This window comes from Protopterus annectens, chromosome 2.part2 (assembly GCF_019279795.1).
Source record: "Protopterus annectens isolate FY-2018-M chromosome 2.part2, PAN1.0, whole genome shotgun sequence".
In the NCBI taxonomy this organism is placed as follows: domain Eukaryota; kingdom Metazoa; phylum Chordata; order Ceratodontiformes; family Protopteridae; genus Protopterus; species Protopterus annectens.
The window spans coordinates 330,280,808-330,297,357 of NC_056730.1; positions in this window are offsets into that span (position 1 = coordinate 330,280,808).

Sequence of the window (16,550 nt, forward strand, 5' to 3'; positions counted from 1 at the left end):
TCTGCCAGTCTTTCCTTCATTTTGACCTTTGATTTTTGCAAATTCATCACCTCATCTGTTTAAAGCTTTTTCCATTTTTTCCAGCCTTTTGTTATTTGAGTTGATATACTCCATCAGTGTACATTTGATTTATTTTTCTTCTAGGTTACTTTAAGTCATGTCTTGCACCAAAGCTGGAGCTTGCACTGCTTTTTTCTGAACAGTTGCAGAATTTTTCCAGGCCACTGTTTTTTCCTCACCTTTTGTAAATGATTTTCTTTCAGGTTCTCTGAATTTCTTTTTTTTTTCTTTTTTTTTTTGCCGGCATCCAGGCAGTGCACTTACTGGCCAGTTACTGAAATGTATCCAAACATACGGGTTTACTGAGTTTCTGTTTTCACACTAGGATAACTTTTAGTTATGTACTCACCATAACTTCAGATGTTTGGGATCCATCTCGCCTACATTCTGACTGATGGGTTCGAGCCGATCCTCGGCTCCGACTGCACGCTTATGCCAAAGAGCGAAGTCTCTTATTGGCTGAGCTTACTATATCCCAGGATGCACCACTACCAGTCCCCCAGATCTAGTTTGTCCGCATACATGCACACATGCACGCACTGCTTATATAACATTGACAGATGATACAAGATAAAACAGTAGAACTCAAACCGCTCAATCTCTTCTGATCTCCAAGGCAGGGGGAAGGAGGGTGGGTATTAGGAATGTAGGCGAGATGGATCCCAAAACATCTGAAGTTATGGTGAGTACATAACTAAAAGATGTTATGTGATCCTATCTTGCCTACATTCTGACTGATGGGACAGCGTCCCAAGCACCTGAATCCTGGGTGGCTCACTGGAAAACACTCCTGAGTACCGTGGAACCAAATGATGCTCGCCCTTTAGATGCTACATCCAATTTATAGTGGGAAATGAAAGTGTGCAGGTTGGACCAAGTAGCCGCAGCACAAATCTCAGAAATAGCGAGCTTGGAATGGAATGCAACAGAGGTAGCCATAGCTCTAGTAGAGTGAGCTTTGACGGATGTTGTAAGTTGTTTATTTGAAGAGGAATAAGCCTGAGTAATGCAATCTCTAATCCATTTGGCAATAGTAGCTTTAGTGATGGTTTTTCCCATTTTATTATCTGAAAAGGACACAAACAATTGATCTGTCTTTCAATTTGTTGAGTCCTGTCTAGATAGAAGCGCAATTGCCTGTGAACATCCAATGTATGCAAGGTGTATTCCGCTTTGTTTGAAAATTTTGGAAAGAAAACTGGTAGCTCTAGAGATTGTTGGAGACAGAGATTAGAACAAACTTTTGGAACAAAAGATGGATTAGGCCTAAGTGATACTCTATCCTTGTGAAAATCAAACACGGTGGTTTGATAGATAGGGCTTGAAGTTCTGAAACTCTTCTTGCAGAGGTAATTGCAACTAAGAAGGCAGTTTTCCAAGACAGGTATTTCAACTCACATGTAGCAGCCGGTTCAAAAGGGGAAGATGTTAAGGTACGAAGTACCAAATCAAGATCCCACGGAGGCGCAGGATGAAAAACGGGGGGGTCTTAAAAGTACAGCACCTTTCATGAAAGTTTTACATAATCTGCTGCTCATCAACGGGGGGTCTATGGATTCGTGAAATTTGGAGATAGCTGCTAGTTGGACTTTAATAGTAGAGACTGAAGATCCTTGATTAAACAAAGATGTTAAAAATTTCAAGACCTCTGGTATCGGGGCAGTAATAGGGTGTAAGTCTCTAAGTTGAGCCCAGATCGCAAACCTCTTCCACTTACTGTGATACAATTTCTTAGTGGAGGGTTTGTGGGCTGAAGATAAAATGTGAACAACTTCCGGGTCCAAGGTGTGATTTCTGACTAAAGTCGGAAGTGGAGGAGCAAAGCTGTTAGTTTCAAAGTGTGAAGGGACTGGTGTTGTTGTCCCGACTGATGAATCAGAAGGTCCGGAGTTAGATCCAAAAACCAAGGACCGTCCAGAGCATATTTCTTTAGGTAGGGGAACCAAACTTGACGAGGCCAGTACGGAGCAATTAGAATCATTGTGGACCCCAATTGGGAAGCTTTCTGGATGACTTTGGGGAGGAGCGGAACTGGAGGGAAAGCATAAAGTAGTCCTGTTGGCCAAGGTTGGACTAGAGCATCCGTGGTTGCCTCCCCTTGACGCTGGGTCAAGGAAAAGAACCTTTTTGCACTTCGTAGTCATCAAACAGGTCCAAATCCATCTTAATGAAAATTTCTAATTTCTTCAAGGGACCACTCGTGGAAATTTCCTTTGGTACCTGCCATTACTTGATATTCCAGAATGCAGGTCCTACTAAAGGTTATGCTAAACCCTTTTCTCCCAGACTTCTGCAAGGGTAAGATCTGGTCCCCTAGTATGATAATCCAGTGACACATTCCTGTGGAGGCTATGACTGAAATACCATTACTTTTTGGCCTTCTAGATAAGCCCTCATTTCCAAATAATAGAAATCTTTCTTTGAAGCCAACGCTAATGACCCCTGAAATTCCAAACCATTAAGCATCCTTAGCAGGCTTATTTTATAAAAGATCTTCCTGATTCAGATGGCATTGAACATTCAGAGAGTACTTAGAAAGTTTCTGTTAAAGTGATATTGGCGAATCCTAAAGAGCTTGTTTGAAACACCATCCAACATCCTCTCGAATCGTAGGAAGAAGAACTTTACATTTTGAATAAATTTGAGGACATGCCATCTTAGGACTTTGTTATTGAAGCCCTAAGAAATATATAACCCTAAAACCTTTAGTAGGAAAAACAACTATGTCAACTTCAGTATTTTCTTACTTCCTAAGGGAGCTGTACCAAACTTTGACCACTTATAGACCTCCGAACAAAGAGGTTTCCTGCTAAGAGATGGTCACCCGTGTTCTAGTAGTGCGTCTGGTTTCTTTTGTCCCAGACTGGGAAAACACTTGAATCTTTTAGGAAACTTCCTAGCCAGAAATAAACTATATCTGTTTATGGTAGCAAATGTCTCCATGGAAAGAGAATCGATGCTCCCAGCAAGCATTTATTCTGCCTGAGGATCGTTGTATATTCAAGGTCTTGATTATTAATTTGCTTTCTTGTTAGTAGTCAACATGAGAAGCGTAATACCCATGCAATTAGAAACATTTTTTGTTTGCTGATGAAAGATTTCTTAAACACACTCTGAAAAAAGATAAACAGGGAACCGATTTACTCTAGTTGGATTAATTCGGTCTCCTTCTAGAGCTTTCAAACTTGACAGGTGATTCATTGTTTAGTGTCCGATGTTGAGGTAGGGGAGTGTGCGAAGGCATTGTAGCCTAGAATCTTGGCTGTCCTAGATTAGACTACCCTTTGTCTTGGCACCAGGAATGATCCCTAATTTCTGTTTCTCACCCTGTAAGTGTGGTGAGACTGAAAGGACTCTGCCAATGTAAATTGGAATCCTTTCCAACATGGGAAGTCTCTGCAAAAATTCCCCTCCCCATGGCATTTTTGTTGGTGAGGTAAGACCCTATGCGACTCCAAGGGAAAGGTTTCCTCTGGAGCTGTGCATAATTCGGGTTGGAATACCGTTTATGTCAGGCAGAATCCCTCTGTACGCGAACAGATGTACTGGGTTTCTTCAACAAGCTGATGGCCATCGTTGAGGCCAGTGTTCTCTTGGGAGGACTTGAGTCTTTCCACTGTTGCAGGCCTTGTAAGGTAACCCAAAGGGCATTGTCTCTTGTGGGCCGTGGTGCATTAAGGCACAATGACCCTTTTGATCTGGATGCGACCCTTTGATTAGCTGGGCCAAGAGATTTTCTAACCACTTTGGCAATGTGATTATCAAAGGTGAGATTCTACTCTTGGCCCAGATCCTTATGTCTTCCGATTTAGGACTACCACCATGTGGAGTTGGGTACTTCTTTTCCAAGGGATGACATGCACAGAAGCCTATGTTTTAAAAAATTTCTGAAAGCTGGTACTGTAAGTGCTTCTGTTTTTCCAGACTCCTCAGGTGAGCAGTCACTTGCCAAACACTTGGTGAACACCCTGGGGCTGTGGTGAGACCAAAGGGCAGTGCACAAAATTGGAAATGACTGTCTCCCAGGCTGAAGCGCAGATACCTCCTGGACGCCTGATGTATCGGTATGTGATAATAGGCGCCTTGAGATCTATGGAGCACATCCAAACATCCTTCTCCAACAATGGGAGAATGGATTGTAAAGTGACCATTGAATTTGGACTTCATGACGGATTGGTTTAGTTGCTGAGATCCAAAATTGGTCTCAGGTCCCCTGTCTTTTGGCACTAAAAGAACCTTGAGTAATTTCCGGATCCGATCTGGTCTGTGGGGACCGGTTGGATGACTCCTTTTCTAGCAGCTTTGAAGCTTCTGGCTGCATTTCCTTTGACTGGGTGGTGGGTCCGGGATTTTTGGACGGTGGGGGTGAGTGTGTGAAGGGAATGGTGTAACCTCCGGCAATAATCCGAAGCACCCATCTGTCCTGAGTAATGACTCCCAGGCTTTTAGGTGCTTGGCAACGGCACCGACTGGCTCGAGCAGCACAGCCGGGCAATCCCTCATGAAGTGTGGGAGGCTGAAGAGCCAGAAAGGACTCGGTCTCCAGTGTTGCGGGCCTCTGCGCCTCTGGGACGGCGCTCCCAGAAAAATTTCCCGCCTCTGCCTCTGGAAGGGGAATCTTCCTGCTGTTGAGGAAAAACTTCTGTGATTTGGAACCACATCTTCCCTCCTCTTTATTGGGATAAGGCCGAAGGGAGTGGAATAACGCCTACGGCAGATAAAGTCTTTCCCTCTTGCTCACAGCGGGTAAGAGTGTCTTTACCTTGGGTCCAAACAAAGAGGACCCATCAAAGGGAGCGCGGCAAAGGAAGACTTGAAGGCCTCCAATGACAAGGAGCCAGGCTTGTCTCCGTAGAGCCACGCCTGTGCCTGCCTCTCGCCCTTCCATATGAAATGAGCCTCATGGACGAGTTAGAAATGAGGTAAGGATAGCCAACTGAGAGCTAACCGACTGGGCTAGCTGCTCAGGTAGGTTACCTGAGAGGGATCTGAGCTCCTTGACCAGATCCCTCTGAGCTGGTAAATGTGCCAAATAATTCAGGGACCTTAAGTAAAGGCCGCTGAAGTCAGGGTGCGCTTCCTGCGGTCCATGCTCCTAGACTCCTTATTAGGAGGATGGACGGACGTGAAGCCTCTGCCAGTCCTGTTGGGTAGCAGATGCCACCACCATGGCATCTACAGCCACGCCTTTAAGAACTCCTTCTCGGGTGGGGCAGACAAAAATTTGTTAGGGCGAAGGCACTGGTTCCACAGTATCTGGATGTTCCCACGCCTTGACAAACCAAATCCAGGAGCTCGTCAAGGCGGAGACACCCAGGAGGCGGAGGGCTGAGCCCCAAAGGCCTTGAGAACACTGACTCATCAGCAGAGGGGGTTTGGAATTCCAGCCGCCTCGTTGTTAGGATCTCTAAAATGTCTGCAAATGAGACATCATCCGAGGGGCGACTTTGGGGACCCCTCCGCATCATCAAGATCAGTGTCCGATGTAAGAGACTCTCGGGGAGTCCACGTGCTTCCTCTTGCACGATCTCTTCCTTGGGGTTCCTCGAAGACAACTCGAAGAACCCTCAGGAGGAGGGAACCCCAGTGGGGGTAACCTCAGGCCCCGGGGCTCCACTGCCTAGAGACAGGGGAACTGCCAAAGACCCAGTCTCCATGCCCAGGGAAGGTGCCGGTAAAGCCGCAGAGATGGCCGAAGACTTGGCCAAGGCACTCCTCATAGCTCTGAAAGCCGGACCCCAGAATCCTGGGAGTGTCCGGTCCCGAGCCATGATAGCAGCGGAAGTCCCGCGCGAAGCACCGAGAGGGAGGCTCGGAACCGACAGCATTGGTCCCACATCACCCCGGTCCAGCCGAAGAAGTCCGTGCAAACTCGGACCCGAAGGCGGGGTTGGAGTAAGGGTCGGAGCCGACCCTAGATCTCCACTGGCTCCATCAGCACCTGCTCCGGCCGCGAAGCGGTCGGAGGAGGAATGGCAATGGAGTGGCTATCGGCTCCGAAGCCAATTGGGTCGGAGCCGAAACAAATTTTTGAAAGACTGGGGACTGGAACAGTCTTTGGAGCACCCTGTCTATGTCCGAATCTGACATCCTCGATGACCTGGAAGAGACCGAACGGGTCCGAGTAGGTCTCTCCAACGGCTCCAAGGGACTAGGGGACCGGCTCCGAGGCGACTCGACAACTATCGGCGCCGAAGGAATGTCCAAACCAATTTCCATCGGTGCCGAAGAGGACTTCGGCGCCGAGGAGGAAGTGTCTGAGCGGACAACCTTCATTGGCTCCGAGATCAGTGGAGCCGATGAAGGTGACCCGCCTCTCGATGCCCCAGCCGTTGGCTCCAAGCCAGAGGTCGAGACTGGAGGCATCGAGGCAACGTTCCACCTCGGCTCAAGTCCGTGGAGCCGAAGGAGAAGCCTGCCTATGTCTTTTGGCGGTCGGGTCCGATGGACTGGTCGAGCCGCCCTTTTTTTTCGGAGAAGGAGAGGATGCTAAGCTTCTTCAAAGAGGGTTTATAAGGCCTTTCAAAATAAGTTTATTTTTCCCTCTTGGAGGACCCTCAGAAAGCGTGCACACGCTAGACTCCTGCAAATGTTTGCCCAAACAATACACACAGAGAGGTGGTCATCTGTGATGACATCTTAAAACTGCACTTAGTGCACTTTTAAATCCTGAAGGCCTAGGAGCCTGGACATTATGAATCCAAATACAGTGAACTAGCCAGAAGAAACACAAACACACTAACACTAAAGAATTTTCTTTCCTCTCTCTCTACTTCTCTTTTTCTTTTAACACAATAAAGTGCAAGACCTAATATATAGGAAATCAACAACGAACTGCAGAAAGGCCTACAACTGAGGACCTAGTCTGTCAACAGTCCTTTTAAACAAAAAAAAAACAGAAAAATAAAAAAAAAAAAAAAAAAAAAAACAAAAACAAAAAAAAAAAAAAAAAAAAAAAAAAAAATACCCCCCCCCCCCCCCCCCCCCCCCCCCCCCCCCCCCCCCCCCCCCCCCCCCCCCCCGCGCCCCCCCCCCCCCCCCCCCCCCCCATAATACCAGAATGGGGAATGGTGTTGAAGGCCTTTGCAAGGTCTAGGTAGGCTGTGTACCACCTTTCCCTCATCTATAGCCTTGGTAACTGTCTCAAAGAACTGGGTAGGGTCCAGTGTTTGGAGGTTCCCAATGTCTCTGTTAATGAGTTCCATGATGATGCGCTCCATAGCCTTGCAGACCAAGCTAGTCAGGCTTATAGGGCGATGGTTCCCAGGGTCTGTTGTGGCTCCACCTTTGTGGAGTGGAATAACTGTTGCTGTGTGCCAATCTATGGGTATGTAGCCTGTGGAGAGGCTGAATTTGAACAGTGTGTTTAGGTGAGGGGTGAGTTTGTCTTTGAGCTTGTACAGCCTGGGACACCATCCGGTCCTCCCATTGATGCTTTGGCTTTGGTGGGCTGTTTTGAGTGTCTGTGACTTCAGGGACTCTACATTCTTCTGGTATGGTTATGGGCCCTTTTGGGGGTGATGTTTGCTCTGAACCTGTCTGCCAGGATGTTAGCGATATCAGTCGGTTCAGTGTATTTTGTGCCATTCTTCACCAACTCTGAGCAGATCTGAACATTGCCACTTAGATTCTTGACATAGCTAAAGAATGCCTTGTGGTTATCTTTGGAGTCCTTGGCAATTTTTCTTTAAAATCCAGTATCTCCAGGTTCTCTTTTTCTGTCATGTTTCACAAATATAATTATTGCTTTGTAATCCCACATTTAATTATAAATTTCCAAGTAGCTGGTTTTATTCCTGTTCATCTCCATCTCACAAATGCAGTCTCTACTTAATTTCCAACATACTCAGTTCTTCTAGTCAACTCTTGCTTTTTTTCTCTCTCTCTCAAGCATTTTCCATTGAAATATTGGAAAAGGTTTCACTAGCACAGTCTCTTGTGATTTTATTACCAGAACAAGACGCAGAATTCGTTTCACAGCTCACTTTTTGTTGGACAAACTTTTTTATTTCTTCATAAACATATGCTGCATAAAAAATTAGTTTTCCCTCCAGGAAAGGTTATTCTGAACATAGCTGGGTATATTAGCTTGAATCTCATGACTGCTTCTCAACATTCTCTGATTAGTGGAATAAATGTACTTCTTTTCTGCCTGGTGTGTAGTAAATTCTCATTTTCCCAAACACGCTACTGTCTTCCACTTTTAGTACTTTGCACTTCTGCCACAGTTTTGTCAGAATCAACGCCTTCTACTGGTAAGATTGCATCTTTACTAGTAAAGGTTTAGGTTGCTTTTCTCATGGCCAGATTTGGAGCATACACACAATGTGCTCTTTCAGTTAACAACTCTGCTGTGGAATACCAGTCCAGTTGCTTATTTGTTCTTTCGTGAAATTAATACAGTCTGTTCCTTCCAGCTTCTCTGGTACAGCAGAAAAGCTCAAATTTTCCTATGTGCTCTGTCCTCTAATGCTCTTATTTTTTTTGAAACATCACTACTTGAGCAGTCTCATATTCCAGTCTTTCCTTCATTTTGACCTTTGATTTTGCAGATTCATCACCTCATCTGAATATCTGTTTAAAGCTTTCCATTTTCCAGCCTTTTGTTAGTTGATATACTCCATCAGTGTACATTTGACTTATTTTTTTCTAGGTTACTGTAAGTCATGTCTTGCACCAAAGCTGGAGCTTCTGCTTTCTGAACAGCTGCAGAATTTTCCAGGCCACTGTTTTCCTCACCTTTTGTAAATGATTTTCTTTAGGTTCTCTGAATTTTTTTGCTGGCATCCAGGCAGTGCACTTACTGGCCAGTTACTGTTCAACATGGTTCTGAGCTCCCAGGAACTTGCTTTATGCTTACTGGTCATGAGCACAGCACCTGCTCCGGCCAGCGAGCGGTCGGAGGAGGAATGGCAATGGATGGGCTATCGGCTCCGAAGCCAATGGGTCGGAGCCGAAACAAATTTTGAAAGACTGGGGACTGGAACAGTCTTTGGAGCACCCTGTCTATGTCCGAATCTGACATCCTCGATGACCTGGAAGAGACCGAACGGGTCCGAGTAGGCTCTCCAACGGCTCCAAGGGACTAGGGGACCGGCTCGAGGCGACTCGACAACTATCGGCGCCGAAGGAATGTCCAAACCAATTTCCATCGGTGCCAGAGGACTTCGCGCCGAGGAGGAAGTGTCTGAGCGGACAACCTTCATGGCTCCGAGATCAGTGGAGCCGATGAAGGTGACCCGCCCTCGATGCCCCAGCCGGCTCCGAACCAAGGAGTCGAGACTGGAGGCATCGAGGCAGCGTTCCACCTCGGCTCAAGTCCGTGGAGCCGAAGGAGAAGCCTGCCTATGTCTTTTGGCGGTCGGGTCCGATGGACTGGTCAGAGCCGACGCCCTTTTCTTTTTAGCAGGAGAAGGAGAGGATGCTAATGCTTCTTCAAAAGAGGGTTTTATAAGGCCTTTCAAAATAAGTTTATTTTTCCTCTCTTGGAGGACCCTCGAGGAAAACGCGTGACACACGCTACAGGACTCCTGCAAATGTTTGGCGCCCAAACAATACACACAGAGAGAGTGGTCGTCTGTGATCGACATCTTAAAACTGCACTTAGTGCACTTCTTAAATCCTGAAGGCCTAGGAGCCTGTGACATTATGACAATCCAAATACAGTGAACTAGCCAAGAAGAAACACAAAAAAAACACACTAACACTAAAGAATTTTCTTTCCTCTCTCCTCTACTTCTCTTGTTTTCTTTTTCTTTTTAAACACAATACCAAAAGAAGTAACGTCCAAGACCCCTAAATATAATAGGGAATTAGTCAAACAACGAACTGACAGGGAAAGGCCCTACAACTCCGATGGGACCTCTAGTCTGTCAAAACACAGTCACTACACAATATTTTACCAAGGAAAATACTCATTCATACCCAAAAACCACTAGATAGCTGTTAAAACAGCTTTTTGTTGAATTTTAAAGAAATTCCTGACAGGAAAGTAAGTGAAAAACACTACTTAGCTCAGCCAAGCTCGAGACCACGTCTGCTTGTTAGCGCAAAGCGAGATCTGGGGACTGGTAGTGGTGCATCCTGGGATATAGTAAGCTCAGCCAATAAGAGACTTCGCTCTTTGGCATAAGCGTGCAGTGAGCCGAGGGATCGGCTCCGAACCCATCAGTCAGAATGTAGGCGAGATAGGATCACATAACATCTGAAATTAAGCTGTTACGCAATGTACAGTAATCTTGGAAGTCCAGATGAAGTTTATATTGATGGTAAAAAGGAGCAAATTTTGGTGCTTCGGATTCCATATTAAGTAACATTAAGAATTTACTGCCAGGGAAAAAATGCGAGAAGTACGATTTTGGGTTTAGGGGGTGCAGAATGTAAGATATTGCTGCTGCCCTGAAAAAGAATTTTATGGTTGCGAAGAGATATGAAGTGCTGGTTGTGGTAACAGGAACTAATGACTTTGGGAGAACTAATGGAGGAAGTTTTACTCACCTTGAGCAGACGGTAGACCTGAGTAAAGAGGGCGAGTATGAACTGATTTTGTATAATGTCATTCCTTGGGTTGGTTTTAATGAAATGTGAGCAAGTGGCAAGGGGTTTTATAAATATTAGAAGGAACCATTGCTTATATGGAATGAAATGTATGTTTGGAAGAATATAGGTACATATATGAAATTTTTTGACCATGAAGGGAGACATCTTAGTTATGGGGGTAACAGATTCATTCTAAACAAGTTACTGATTTTAAGAACTATTATTTTTATTATTAATTTTATTTAAGGAATTTTTTTATCTTAGGCTACTTGGGGACAAGTATAACAAATCAGAATGCTAATATTATATTTTCCTTATGTAATTTCACGTTTGAATAATAAATTTCAGCTATTTGAAGGTAAGATAGAGTGATGAGTGAAAATTATCAACTTGCTATGGTAACTGAAAGTTGGTTTTCTGATAAAAATAAACCTTTGTGTTTACCAGGATACAAGGCTTTTCAGAGGACAAAATGGAAGGAAAAAAAAAAAAAAAAAAAAAAAAAAAAAAAAAAAAAAAAAAAAAAAAAAAAAAAAAAAAAAAAAAAAAAAAAAAAAAAAAACCCCCCCCCCCCCCCCCTACCCCCCCCCCCCCCCCCCCCCCCCCCCCCCCCCCCCCCCCCGCCTTCTAGTCAACTCTTGCTTTTTTTCTCTCTCTCTCAAGCATTTTCCATTGAAATATTGGAAAAGGTTTCACTAGCACAGTCTCTTGTGATTTTATTACCAGAACAAGACGCAGAATTCGTTTCACAGCTCACTTTTTGTTGGACAAACTTTTTTTATTTCTTCATAAACATATGCTGCATAAAAAATTAGTTTTCCCTCCAGGAAAGGTTATTCTGAACATAGCTGGGTATATTAGCTTGAATCTCATGACTGCTTCTCAACATTCTCTGATTAGTGGAATAAATGTACTTCTTTTCTGCCTGGTGTGTAGTAAATTCTCATTTTCCCCAAACACGCTACTGTCTCCCACTTTTAGTACTTTGCACTTCTGCCACAGTTTTGTCAGAATCAACGCCTTCTACTGGTAGGATTGCATCTTTACTGGTAAAGGTTTAGGTTGCTTTTCTCATGGCCAGATTTGGAGCATACACACAATGTGCCCTTTCAATTAACAACTCCTGCTGTGGAATACCACTCCAGTTACTTATCTGTGCTTTCAGGAAATTAATACAGTCTGTTCCTTCCAGCTTCTCTGCTACAGCAAAAAATCTCAAATTTTCCCTATGTGCTCTGTCCTCTTAATTGTATTATTTTTTGAAACATCACTACTTGAGCAGTCTCATATTCCGCCAGTCTTTCCTTCATTTTGACCTTTGATTTTTGCAGATTCATCACCTCATCTGAATATCTGTTTAAAGCTTTTTCCATTTTTTCCAGCCTTTTGTTATTTGAGTTGATATACTCCATCAGTGTACATTTGACTTATTTTTCTTCTAGGTTACTGTAAGTCATGTCTTGCACCAAAGCTGGAGCTTGCACTGCTTTTTTCTGAACAGCTGCAGAATTTTTCCAGGCCACTGTTTTTCCTCACCTTTTGTAAATGATTTTCTTTCAGGTTCTCTGAATTTTTTATTTTTTTTTGCTGGCATCCAGGCAGTGCACTTACTGGCCAGTTACTGAAATGTATCCAAACATACGGGTTTACTGAGTTTCTGTTTTCACACTAGGATAACTGAAATTAAGCTGTTATGCAATGTACAGTCATCTTGGAAGTCCAGATGAAGTTTATATTGATGGTAAAAAGAAGCAAATTTTGGTGCTTCGGATTCAATATTAAGTAACATTAAGAATTTACTGCCAGGGAAAAAATGCGAGAAGTACGATTTTGGGTTTAGGGGGTGCAGAATGTAAGATATTGCTGCTGCCCTGAAAAAGAATTTTATGGTTGCGAAGAGATATGAAGTGTTGGTTGTGGTAACAGGAACTAATGACTTTGGGAGAACTAATGGAGGAACTTTTACTCACCTTGAGCAGACTGTAGACCTGAGTAAAGAGGGCGAGTATGAACTGATTTTGTATAATGTCATTCCTTAGGTTGGTTTTAATGGAATGTGAGCAAGTGGCAAGGGGTTTTATAAATATTAGAAGGAACCATTGCTTATATGGAATGAAATGTATGTTTGGAAGAAAATAGGTACATATATGAAATTTTTTGACCATGAAGGGAGACATCTTAGTTTTGGGGGTAACAGATTCATTCTAAACAAGCATTCTAAACAAGTTAATGATTTTAAGAACTATTATTTTTATTATTAATTTTATTTAAGGACTTTTTTATCTTGGGCTACTTGGGGACAAGTATAACAAATCAGAATGCTAATATTATATTTTCCTTATGTAATTTCACATTTGAATAATAAATTTCAGCTATTTGAAGGTAAGATAGAGTGATGTGTGAAAATTATCAACTTGCTACGGTACCTGAAAGTTGGTTTTCTGATAAAAATAAACCTTTGTGTTTACCAGGATATAAGGCTTTTCAGAGGACAAGATGTGAAGGGAGGGGTGGTGGTGTATATTTTTGTTCAAGGTGAATGTCCTTTAGTAATTGTGACATTGATAATATGAGATAATTGCAGTTCAACTTAAAAGTGTGGAAGCAGATAGTAAAAATTGATTTAGAGGCCTATAAAAAGACCAATCTTGTAATGATTTAAAGGGATTTGGTTAATTAATAATTTAATTGATGGAAGCAGGTATTGATATTTTGTGAAGTGATTTGAATGCTCTTGGTATTGAATGGTTGTGTACGGATACTAATAGGGGACAATTAAAGTGAATTGATTAATATAAGTAAACATTTGGGTTATCCACAGATTGCATTATACCCAACAAGAGGGATTCATGTTTTGGATGTAGTGTGCGTTAAGAATCGTGAATTAATTGACAAATGTGAGATTTGTGAAGAACTATTTGGTTCTAATCATTGCTGCATTCATGGTTTTGTAAGGTTTTAACACATTATAAGCTAAAAATAGGTCAAGAGATGAGATATGTTTATTCTAGAGCAGATTATAGTAAGATGAGACAAGAAGTAATTAACTAGAATTGGACAGAATCTGTTCCGTGGACATAACGGAAGGTTGGAATAGCTTTTACATTTTTTGTATATGTTGGTTAAAAATGTACCTTTGTGTACTAAAGTTTCAAAGGTATACACCTCCTCTTTACAACGGCTGCATAATTAATCATGGAATTTATGGAAAAGATTGACTAGGAAGCCTAGGGGAAAGGAATTGTCTAAATACACAATAATAAGAAATAAGTTAAGGAAATTATCCAGAATGAGAGAGATTTATGAAAAAGGGTTAGCTAGCAATGTCATTGGCAATAAAAAAAAGCATTTTTAATCATCTAAAGAGGTTTTGGAATGATGCTTATACTGCTTGTGAGCTTAAAGTTGGTGATGAATACCTGATGTTGAGTCAGTAGCTAATACTTTTATTTTGTAGGACATAGATATAGCATGTGTAATTAGAATTTAACTTTTAATATGTTTGCTGACTGTCCACACCTACTTGCACTTTGGTCAGACGTGTTGCATAATACAGTCAGAAGTACACCTTCTGCAGGACATAGGTTCATAGGCTCATGATGGCATTAGTTGTCTCTTCCTGTGTTCTGTTGGGGAGGTTTCACCTTGCTTGTGTCATCTGTTTCAGAAAAACAGTTAGAATATGATGCTACAATTTGGAAAATAGTTTATATTCTTCCTATAGCAAAAGCATAATAATCCTCGTGGGATTGAAAACTATAGTCCAATCAGTCCTATGAGTCTTACTGGTATATATTTTTTGAGTGGGTATTACAATATATCATTAATTCTTTAGATGATGGATATGATTTAACACAACATGGATTTGTTGCAGGCAGATCTTGTCGGCTGCATGCTTAATACCCCTGACTACCTGATATCATGGAAGATGAGACAGCAACTGACGCAGGACCCAAGACTTTGATAACCAAGCTGACTGAGGGCTACCTGCAAGCAGATAACCCAAATGTAATGAATGCAACAGTGAAACATGAAGAACATCAGTGTCATCCTCCTTAGTAAGATACAACCATAAAGCAATCACTTTCGAAGTCACTATCTCCTCTGCCCCCCCCCCCTTGCCAGGGTCGAACAAAAAACTTTTCCAAAGCTGACTGCAACCTCCTGCGAGCAGGTACAAGCAGCTTTACAGCCACCATCCCTTCAGTTGGAACAAGCACTAATGTCCATGCCTACACCAAAAAACTATATGAGCACTTGTATAGCTGCATGGACTCAGCAATACCTGATGGGACCAAATCATGTTCCTCAGGAAAGAGTAAACCTGTCTGGTGAACAGCAGCAATAAACAGACTCTATAATAAAAGGAAAAAAAATTGCTATCCAGGACCAAGAAGGAGCAGGTGCCAAGCTGGAAGCAATCTGTCCTTTCTCTGAACAAGCAAATAAGGTCACTGGTGAAATCCTCTAAGGCTAACTTCGAGTCCAAACTGGCCACATTCACCAAGGACAATAACAAGGCCTTGTCCACATACATCCAGAATCTTAAAGATAACTCCCAAATCTGCTCTGAATTGATGGTCAAGAATACCACATACACAAATGCCATAGATACAGCCAACCTGCTGGCAGACACATTCTGTGAAAACTTCACTCCCCCTGTTCCCGCATCAGTAAAACCAGGGCATCCCCAGCACCTGCCCTCCTCCCCTCATCACCAGGGAGCAGGTTATTAATGCCCTCTCAAAGGCAAAAAATACAGCCTCCATGGGATCCGACAACATCCCTGGCTGTGTCCTACATGAACTCAGGCAAGATTTCTCAGCACCACTAGGCACCCTATTCAACCAAAGTTGTGCACCAGATTCGTCCCAGCAGAATTGAGGGGAGCCACGGTCATCCCTCTACACAAAGTTGGAGTGTCCACTGACCCAGGCAATTATAGACCCATTAGCTTAAACTAGCCTGATCTGCAAGGCCATGGAACACATTATCATGGACCTTATAAACAAGGATATTGGTGACCTCCAAACGCTTGATCCACCACAGTATGGTTTTGTCAAAGGGGGCTCATGCCTGTTAAACTTGGTCGCCTTCTTCAAAACAGTCACCAAAGCCATGGATGAAGGCAAGACAGTGCACACTGCCTACCTTGACCTAGCCAAAGCCCTCAACACTATTCCTCACTTGGGCATAATAGACAAACTCTGCCAGCTAGGCATCAACCCATATGTTACCAGATTGGTAGCTAACTGGCTCACTGATATAACCCACTCAGTCAAAATAGGGGAAGCCACTTCCAGTAGTAGACCCATAAAAAGCGGCACACCCCAAGGATCAGTCTTGGGGCCTCTACTGTTTGGGATGTACTTTTCTGAGGTGCAAGCCAAAACCAATGGTCTGTGACTGACCAAGTTTGCAGATGACCGCAAGCTGGGCACTGTCATAAATTCCCCTAGTGATGTGAAGATCCTCCAAGAGGGCCTTAACCAAACTAATGACTAGTGCCAGAAGCATGGCCTCAAACTGAATGCCAAGAAATGCATCATTATCCCTTTTGGGGAAAATGGTGTCCCCACTAACTATCACATTAATAACCTATTAAGCACGCAATCAGTCGTGAGGGACTTGGGCACACAGGTTGATGGCAACCTGACTTTTGACCACCATGTTTCCTTTGTTGTACGGAAGCCTTTTTACATGGCCCACCTCATAAATAAGGGTATTTCATCCAGGAGCAAGAAGGTCATAACATCCCTGTACTCCTCCCTTATCAGACTCATTAGCATGTACCTTGCCAAGTACATGCAGCAATTGGAGAGACCACAGAGGTTCCTGACCAGGAAAATCCAGGGTCTCAAACACCTATCCCATACAGATAGGCTAAAATCCCTGTCCCTCTACTCAGTCTCATACAGACTGCTCAGAGGTGACCTGTGTCTGGCATAGAA